Below are 10,558 nucleotides of genomic sequence, written 5' to 3'. Positions count from 1 at the left end.
AACTTTTCTACATTCACTATAATTTAAAGGTGGCTGGCAATAGCCTCGAGGAGAAAGACACGATTCCAATTTTGTCAGGGGCGCTATGTTCACCTCAACTGTCGCCCCTGCCTCTCCCAGGCTCTCCATCTGAAGCGACACCTGCATCTCCATCGGGATTCCCGCACCTGGGCTGTGGAAGGGCCATCGTGTCCCATTCTCATATTTCCCCTTCTTCCTTTTTACAGTGCTCCTTAGAGAGGGCTCCACGGCCTTGCTGACACCCTGCTTTATCAAGCTGCAATGTCACAAAGCATACTCCCCATTCAGTTTCTTATTTTGTGCATTACTCTTTTTAAAAATCATTTTATTGGGGGCTCATACAACTCTTATCATAATCCACACATACATCAATTGTGTAAACACATTTGTACATTCATTGCCCTCATCATTCTCAAAACATTTGCTCTCCACCTAAGTCCTTGGTATCAGCTTCTCATTTTTTCTCCTCTCTTACCCATCCTCCCTCCTTCATGAACCCTTGATAATTTATAAATTATTATTTTGTCATATCTTTCCCTGTCCGACGTCTCTCTTCACCCGCTTTTCTGTTGTCCGTCCCCCAGGGAGGAGGTCACATGTGGATCCTTGTAATAGGTCCCCCTCTCTACTCCACCCTCCCTGCATCGCCACTCACACCACTAGTCCTGAAGGGATCATCTGCCCTGGATTCCCTGTGTTTCCAGTTCCTATCTGTACCAGTGTACATCCTCTGGTCTAGCCAGATTTGTAAGGTAGAATTGGGATCATGATAGTGGGGGGAGGGGGAAAGCATTTAGGAACTAGAGGAAAGTTGTATGCTTCATTGTTGCTATATCACATCCTGACTGGCTCATCTCCTCCCCACGACCCTTCTGTAAGGAGATGTCCAGTGGCTTACAAATGGGCTTTGGGTCTCCACTCTGTGCTCCCCCCTTGCATATTCCTCTTGATGGTAAACAAATCCGATGATAAAATAATGTTAGATTTTACCCAACTTATTCTCTGGCCACCATTTCTACCTATCAATCTACCCTGCCCCCAGACCTGGTGACGTAACACCTTAAACTTTTCTTTTTTCCAGTCCTCTATATAGGAAGGCTACTTTCTTAAAAGAAGCCCACCCTCGGTAGCCTTGTCAGTCACACTTTCACCCAACAGGGGCCGCTTTCCCAGACCTGCCTGGGCCCCTCTGCCCTTCCTAACCAACTTCCCACGGAAACTTCGCCAGCCCTGGGTTGCTTGCAAATCCCACGGACCACTTAGAAACCTGCACACAGAAAGTTTTGCCTCCCTCTTTTTTTGGGAGAGTGACAGATAAAAGCCTTACAAACAAACAAACAAGCAAAAACTCTCTGCCATTGAGTTGATTCTGACTCATAGGGCCCATATAAGACAGGGAGAACTGCCCCTGTGGTTTTTTGAGACAGTATCTCTTTGTAAGAATTAAAAAACCTTATCCCCCCCCCTTCCCCCAATGGAGCAAGCAGCTAGTGATTTAAGAGAGAGAGAGAGAGAAGGGTGAACATTCAAGGAACTTCGTAGGTTAATACCCCTTGATGTGCCTAAGGAGAACCCCCCTATCCCGTTCCCATGTCCAGTTCCAGCTTTGGTATCACAGATCTTCTGCATCAGATGCAGCCCTCAGCCCCAATCAGCTGGGCCTTTGTTAGAGCTACTCTGGCACCAACTGCTTGTTACCGGGGGAATTATGCATCTGGTCTGGATTTGTACACTTAACCCAGTCAATAGTTATCTTCCTCTTTTTTTCCCTTTCCTTTTCCTCCCCCATCCAATTATCTCGAATCCTTCTCTATGTTTGGTGCGCTGCGAAGAGGAAGTAGCGTCCTCCCTAAAGCGGGGGGAGTGAAACAACTGGGGAGGAACTGGCGCAGTGTTGTCCTGCATTGGGTGCCAAGTCTTCTACGCCCAATTGGGGAGTCCTACCCTTGACAAATAACCACTCCAAACTGGGTCAGGTGCACCTGAGTCCTAAAGTAACAGCTTTCCTTTTCAATACTCTAAAGAAGTCATGTGCAACAGATTCACCCAATGCAATTTGACTTTCGATCTCCTGACTGCTGTTTCCATGAGCCTTGATTATGGATCCAAGTAAGACAAAGTCCTTGACAACTTCAACCTTTTCTCCGTCTATTGGTCCAGTTTTGAGGATTTTGGTCTTCCTTACACCGAGTAAGGAACGCACACTGAAGCGTACAATTCTTGATCTTTGTCAGAAAGTGCTTCAAGGCCTCCTCAATTTCAACAAGCAAGGTCGTGTCATCTGCACACTGTAGGCTGTTAATAAGTCTTCCTCCAATCCTGATACCGAACTCTTCTTCATATAACCCATCTTCTCTGATGATGTGCTCAGTATACAGATTGAACAAGTGTGCTAAGAGGATACAACCCTGATGCACACCTTTCCTGATTTTCAACCATGCACTATTCTCTTGTTTGGTTTTCACAAGTGCCTCTTGATCCATGTACAAGTTCAAAGAGCACAACGAACTGTTCCAGAATTCTCATTCTTCTCAAGATTATCCACAATTTATTATGGTCCATGCATTCAAATGCCATTTCATAGTCAACGAAACACAAGTAAATATCTTTCTGGTAGTCTCTGCTTTGAACCAAGATCCATCTGACGTAAGCAATGATATACCTTGTTCCATGCATATCCTTTTCTGAATCCAGCCTGAATTTCTGACAGTTTCCTGTAAATGTGCTGCTGCAACAACTGTTAGAGAATCTTCAGCAAAATTTTACTTGCATGTAATAACAATCACATTGTTCTATAGTTTGAGCATTCTGTTGGGTCACCTTTCTTTGTCCTGGGCACAAATCTGGATCTTTGCCAGTCAGTTGGCCAAGTAGCTTTCTTCCAAATTTCCTGGCATAGAGGAGTGAGCGCTTCCAGTGCTTCTTCATTTTCCTGAAACATTTCAGTGGGTACTCAGTCAATTCCTGCAACCTTGTTTTTGGCTAATGCAATCAGTACAGTTTGAACTCCTTCCTTCAGCTCCATTGGTTCTTGCTCAAATGCTACCTCCCGAAACAGTGGACTGTCCACTAGTTCTTTTTGGTCCAGTGACTTTGTATATTCTTTCCATCTTCTCTTGATGCTTCCTGCATCATTCAACATTTTCCCCAGAGCATCTTTCAGAATTGCAATGTGAGACTTGACATTTTTCTTGAGTTCTTTCCGTTTCAGATATGTTGAGTATGTCCTTCCCTTTTTGGTTGTCTAATTCTAGGTATTTACACATTTTGTTATGATATTTGGCTTTGTCTTCTTGAGTTGTCCTATGAAATTTTCCATTCAGCACGTTGACATCACCCTTTCTTCCATTTTCTTCAGCTACTCTACAATTAATGCCATGTTTCAGAGTCTCTTCTGACATCCACTTTGATCTTTTCTTTCTTTCCTGTCTTCTTAATGACCTTTTGCTTTCTTCCTGAATGATGGTCTTTGTCTTGTCCTCCCACAGTGCATCAGGTCTTCTGTCATTATGGTTCAGTACATCAAATCTGTCTTGAGATGTTCTCCTAAAATTCAGGTGAGCTAAACACAAGTTCATATTTTGGCCCCTGTGAGATTGTTTTAATTTTCTTCAACTTCCTCCTGAACTTACATGTGAGCAATTGATGGTCTGTTCCTCAGTTAGCTCCCGGTCTGGTTTTAGCTGCTGATATTGAACTTCTCCATCATGTCTTCCCACAGATGTAGTCAATTTGATTTTTGTGTATTCCATCTGGAGAAGTCCATGTGGGGAAGGCTTTTGTGCTGTTAAAAGAAAGGTATTTACTATGAACAAGTCGTTGGTTTTTCAAAAACCATGCGATCTCCGGCTTAATTTCTATCACTAAGCCCGTATTTTCCAGCAACTGCTTCTTCCTCTTTGTTTCCAACATTTGCATTCCAATCACCAATAGCTCTCAATGCATCTTGAGTGAATGTTTGATCAATTTCCAAATGAAGTTGTTGGTATAATTCTTCAATTGCTTCATCACGAGCTTTTGTGGTTGGTGCATAAAGATGAATAATAGTTGGATTGATTGGGTTTCCTTAAAGCAGATAAATATACTCTGATCACAGATAGCATTGTACTCCATGATAGATTTAGCAAGCTCCTTTCTGAAAATGAATGCCTCCTCATTCCTCTTGGCTGTGTTATTCTCCGCAGAATTAATCATGTGATTTTTCTGATTCACTGATGCCTACAATATTGATGTTTGTGTATTCCCTTTCATTTTTGACCGCTTCCGATTTTCCTAAATTCATACTTCACACATCCCAAGTTCCAATTATTAGAACACTTTTGGAGCTGTTTCTCTTGACCTTGAGTGGTGCCCCGGGAGCAAATGAAGATCTTCAAGGCTGCACTCTGACAGGCTTGCCCTGGCTCATGTCACCATGGTCTACTCCCCTGCAAGAAGTCTGCTCCTCTTCAGTCACATTTCCAGTGCCCTCCGACCTGAGGGGCCCATCTGCCAGCCAGCAGTATCTCTGACAATGTTCTGCTTCCGTTGTTTAGGTTTTCAGTATTTGAAAATGCTTCAAAGCGATGCATAAGCTTTTCAGCAACTTCTTCCTCGGAAGTGGGGAGACGAGTCCTTCTTTGTTGTCTGTTCTGAGTCTGGAAGCTCCGCTGAGATGAGTTCACTTTGGGTGACTCCGCTGACATTTGAAATACCGCAGACATAGCTTCCAGCATCGCAGCAACGCAGTATGACAAACTGACAGACAAGTGGTGGCCTTACCATAAAGTTACTATAAAAGCTATAATAATCAGTCCAATCTGGTGCTGGTTAGACGTCCATTGACATCAAGTTGGTTCGGTCTCATAATGACCCTGTAGGACATAGTGGAACCACCCCATAACGTGTCCAAAGCTGGAAGTCTTTAGGGAAACAGAGTGCCTCGTCTTTCTCCTGCAGAGTCACTGGTGGGTTCGAATCTCACCAACCTTACAGTTAGTAGCTCGGCGCTAAACCACCACACACCAAGACTCTCTGATAGACAGTGGACCAACAGATTAGAGTTAAGTCCAGAAATAAACCCATACCTCTATGGTCAGTTTTCAACGAGAGTACTAAGCCCATTCAGTGAGGGAAGAATTGTTTTTCAATCACCACATGGAAAAGAATGAAAGTGGGCCCTACTTCGTGTCATTAAAAACATTGTTTTTTACTCAAAATGGATGTAAGAAATAAAACCATGGAACTCTTAGAATAAAACAGGGTGTAATGATTCAGAATCTAATTTTCGACAAGGATTTTTTAGGTAGGACACTAAAAGCATGAGCAACAAAAGTCAAAATAAATCAATTGAACTTCATAATAGTTAAAAAACTATTATCAATAAAGTTATATGTATGAACTGTGAAAAGAATTGTATCAGCCCCAATAAATTGTTAAAAAAAAAAAAATAAAAAAAAATAAAAGAGTGAGAAAAAAAAAAAGAATGGGAGAAAATATTTGGGAAGCATCTTTATATATATTTATTTAATTAAATACATTTATTGGGGGCTCTTACATCTCTTATCACAATCCATACATTCATCCATTGTGTCGAGCACATTGGCACATAGACCACCATCATCATTTTCAAAGCATTCTCTTCCCATTTGAGCCCTTGATATCAGAGCTCCCCATTTCTTTCTCCTTCCCCCCTCACTCATGAGCCCTGGATAAGTTATAGATTATTATTTTCCTATCTTAGATCACCCTCTGTCACCCCTCACCCACTTTTCAGTTGTTTGTCTTCCTGGGAGGGGGTTGTGTTAGTCTGGGTACATTAGAGAAACAAATCCATAGACACTCATATGTATAAGAGAGAGTTTTATATAAGGGGTAAGTGCACATCAAGAAAACATCCTAACCCAGTGCTGCCCAAGCCCAACATTAACCCATATGTCCAACACCAATCCACAAAGTCCTCCTCCATCTCACAAAACACACACTATGATGCCGACTGCAGGAGGAAAGCTGAATCCGTGAACATGTAAGCATCTCAGTGCTGGCAGGGTCTCCACCCAGCTGCTTCAGCACCTAGCGCTTTATCGGGGTAGGTCCATGTGGCTTCTCCTCAGGGATGTCTTGCAAGGAGTGAGCCTTGCAAGCTGAAAGAGGGAACTGGCTAAGGCAGCTGCACCCTGGTGCGACCATCAGAAAGCAAGAGACCCAAGAACTAGAAAGGCAAGGCCCACTGAGCCATTTATCTCTCCGCCCTTCAATTAATCCTACATGTGTTTATGGGTCAGGTTGGCACAATAAACTTTAACTATCTCAGGGGTTATAGATTGATCCTTGTGATTGATTCCCCCTTTCTCCCCCCCATCCTCCCTAATCCTCCTGGTGTCTCTACTATCATTGTTGGCCTTGAGGAGTTGATCTAGCCTGGATTCCTTGTGTTGTGGGCTCTTATCTGTAGCAGTGTGCATGCTCTGGTCTAATCTGTTTTGTAAGGTAGAATTGAGATTATGGGTAGCGGGGGGAAGGAAGCACAAAAAAACTAGAGGAAAGTTGGGAAATCATATTTATGATAAGGGTTTAATGTACATAGTATATAGAGAACGTGTCCAACTCCATCACAAAAAGACAATCAGTTCCATCAAAAGACTGAACGACATTTCACCAAAATGGATATTCAAATGGATAATAAAACCATGAAAAGATGCCAAGTGTTATTAATTACTAAGGGAATGCAAATCAAAACTACAGTGAAATTCCACTTTCCCTCCACTGGGATGGCTATTAGCAGTGTTGGTGAAGATGTGGAAAATAGGAGTCCTCATCCATTGCTGATGGGAATGTGAAATGATGGAGGTATTGTGAAATGCTGCGCTATAGTTCCTCAAACAATTAAACATAGAATTTCCATCATACATACTCATGCCATCTAGTCAATACTAACTCATAGTGACCCTGTAGGACAAGGTAGATAGATATATATCCCACAGACTTGAAAGCATGGATTCACATCACAGGAACAGACCTATGCTCATTGCAGCACAGTTCACAATAGTAAGAAGACGAATAAGACAGAAACCCATCTAAATACCCATCATTAGAATAATGGATAAAGGAACCTTGTACAGAGTCGTTCATAATACATGGACAAGCAGATGGAACACATGGACAAGTCTGGGCTCCCACTTTATCTAGTCCCAATCCAAGAAGAGTCAGTTCTTACAACATGGCCCCATTCAATACTTCATGAAGAGATCACCGAAGATGACGGGGCTATAATACAGTTTGGTGAAGAAAGCAGATGGTGTCCGGCTATTAATTGGAATAGTGTTTGAAGTCTTAAAGGCTTGTATCAAATAAGCAGCCATTAAGTGAGGCATCAACTAAATCCACACTGAAGAAGGACAGCAGCCTGTGTGACCCAAAGATGACTATAATGAAATCCAAATATGCAAGGGGAAAACTATCAGAGCTTAAATTGTGAACCCCCAATTTGTGGAAGGCTGTGGACAGTGGGAGCCTCAACTCTATCTGCAGAGTGTCGAGTCAGATTGAGCCTCTGGCAGAGCCCCTCTGGCCACAGGCAAGGCCAGCTTTACTATCAGACCGAGTTTATTGTAAGCTTGAGTATGGAGATTAAACCATGGCATCAGATGATAATTTGTTCTGGGCTTCAGTATTTTTCACTTGTTCCATGACAGAAATTTCTTTTCTGGCCTTTTAAACATTGTTGGTGGTCTTTTCTTTCTTAATCTTTATTTTTATATTACTATTGTTTCTTCTTTCTATTTTTTAATTGTTTCTGCTAGGTTTACCAGTTTGTGAAGCACCCATGGACATGGCAGGGAGGAGAGTAAGGGGAATTGGGGAGCAAACAATGAATGTGGGGTGTGGGTGGGGGCATTAGAACTGATTGTGATAATACACATACAACTCTTTAAAATTTGTTTTAAATAAGTCATTTAATTGGGGGCTCTTACAGCTCTTATAACAATCTATACATACAGACTGGTGTGTGTGTGCTAGTCTGGGTTGATTAAAGAAACAAATCCAGGGGCACTCAATATGCTTATAAGAAAGAGCTTTATATAAAGAGTAATTGTACATTATGAAAGCATCCCAGTCCACTCAAGGTCAAGTCCGTAAGTCAGATATTAGCCCATATGTCTGATTCCAATCTATAAAGTCCTCTTCAGACTCATGAAACACATGCAGTGACAACGAATGCAGGAAAAGCACAGGCCAGTGGGTGGGAAGTCTTGTGGATCCAGTGGCATTGTAAGCATCTCAGCGCTGGCAGGGGTCTCTCCATGGCTCCCCCAGCTCCCAGGGCTCTGGCTGCATCAGTAAGCTTCATGTGGCTTCTCGTCAGAAATGTCTCACAGAGAGGGAGTGTGTGTCCTAACTCAAGCAAGCTATTTATCTCCTTAGCACCTCCAAATGAGGTAAACTAGCTGCCACTTGATTGACAGGCTAAATTCCACCTCTTCTCTCTTAATCCTTTCAAATCGACAACATTATGTAACTACTACAGTGTGCTTCTTCCATGTGGGCTTTGTTGCTGCCCTGCTAGATGGCCACTTGTTTAACTCTAAGTCTTTAAGACCCCAGATGCTATATCATCTCTAATAGCCAGGCACCATCAGCTTTCTTAACCATATTTGCTTATGCTGCTATTTTGTCTTCAGCGATTGAGTTGGGAAGGAGGGCATCACAGAGTGCCAGGTTATTAGAACAATGTGTTCTTGCATTGAGGGAGGACTTGAGTAGAGGCCCAATGTCCGTCGGCTACTTTAATACTTATGTTAGACAGGGTTCTCTAGAGAAACAAAACCAGGACATTTATGATTTTATGTATATGTATATATAACATAAGAAATAAACAGCTAATTAATCTACAGAGCAATACAAATAGCTCAGTGCAACTCACTTCTGTGAGACAGCGAATACACTGGTAGTCCTTCAAGTCTTGAGGGCCACTGGGTGCAAGTCAAGGAAGCAAACAGCTGAGTCTTCTGTAGAGCAACTCAGGCAGTCCAGTCACAGATAGCAAACAGCAAGGCAGGTCACCAACTGTCAGCCAGATGACAGGGTTTGACAGTCCCCAGCTCAAGCGATGTATACTCTAGTAGCGTGGCGAAGCAGGTCTTGAGGGAACCTCAAACTACAGCGACACAGTCCATGGGTTAGGTGTCCCACAGGTAGTGCAGCTTGCAAATTGAGGCAGAGAACAAGCTAAGGCAGCTGCACACTGGTCCAATCATCAAAGAGCAAGAGACAAGAAAGGGGAGGCTCGCCGAGTCATTTATCTTTCCGCCCTTCAATTAATCCCACATGTGTTTATCGGCCAGGTTGGCACAAGAAACCTACCTATCACAATACTTAACCTATAAATATACGTACACTAGACCTATATCCCCATCGTTATATATTAATATATTTACATATGTACTTGCCTATGTTTAGACCTCTATAAATGTCCTTTGCCTTCTAGTTCTTTCCTCTACTTCCTTTTCCTTTCCTCCTGTCCCACCATCATGTTGAACCTTCACTGGGCTCTCTGTATTTCCTCTTGGCTACATTGCACTTGATCGAACCCCTCTAGGAATTCTATGCCCTCCTTGCCATCGATTATAGATCTCTTGTTGTTCCCTTGTCCCTGGGTTTGTTGGCTCCCACTCCTTTTTCCCCACCTTCTCCTCTCCCCTGTCCCCACCAGAACCATCGGCCTTGTTGTTTTCTCCCTGGGATTGTTTATCTTTATATAGATAGACATGGAACAAAATAGCCTATGAATAGTTCCAGGTCTGTCTGCTGACCCTTATGAATATTTTCTGATCAGATCTGATGTAGTGCCAAGTCCTGACCCCTTCTCACCCCCCACACAGTCCAGTCTATTTTCAGAATTCCTCAGAGACCCTGTACAACTCTTTTTGAAAGTGACTTAATTGTGGAAGTATATGAAATGTGCATTTCAGATCAAGAAAATGGCTAAAAAATGAAGCCAAGGTTGACCAATGGTTACCATGGGTGAATGAGGAAGAGCTTTTGCTTAGGGGCCATGAGTTTATATTAATGGTGGTAGAATAATTTGGCACCAGATTATACAAGTAGAAGTTGTGGAATTGGAGAATTTTTGTTGTGTATATTTTTACCACAGTTAAATAAAATAATTACACTAAAAAAAACCCATAAAACAGAAACCCTGGTACACACACCCAATGGAATACTATGCATCATTGAAAAAACAACGATAAAACCATGAAACACCTCATGACATGGATGGACCTGGAGAAAATTACCCTGAGTGAAATTTGTCGATCACAAAAGGACAAATATTATAGGAGACTACTGTTGTAAAGGGGGGAAAAATCAAGAGAACAGACTTTGGAGACTGCCAAGAGCGGGGGTGGGGGGCAGGTAAGGGATGGGAGAGAGTCACGGGCTACACTGTGGATAGGTGTTAATCTGAGTTAAAGCATGATGGTAACCCACAAGATTGAAAAGACGTGTCATGGGGCAGGTGCAGGGAAAATTAGTTTGAGGGGTTGTTTAGTATGTAAGC

Source organism: Tenrec ecaudatus, chromosome 6 (genome assembly GCF_050624435.1).
Source record: "Tenrec ecaudatus isolate mTenEca1 chromosome 6, mTenEca1.hap1, whole genome shotgun sequence".
In the NCBI taxonomy this organism is placed as follows: Eukaryota; Metazoa; Chordata; class Mammalia; order Afrosoricida; family Tenrecidae; genus Tenrec; species Tenrec ecaudatus.
The sequence above is the reverse complement of the archived record's forward strand: the minus strand, read 5'-3'. Positions refer to the sequence as shown.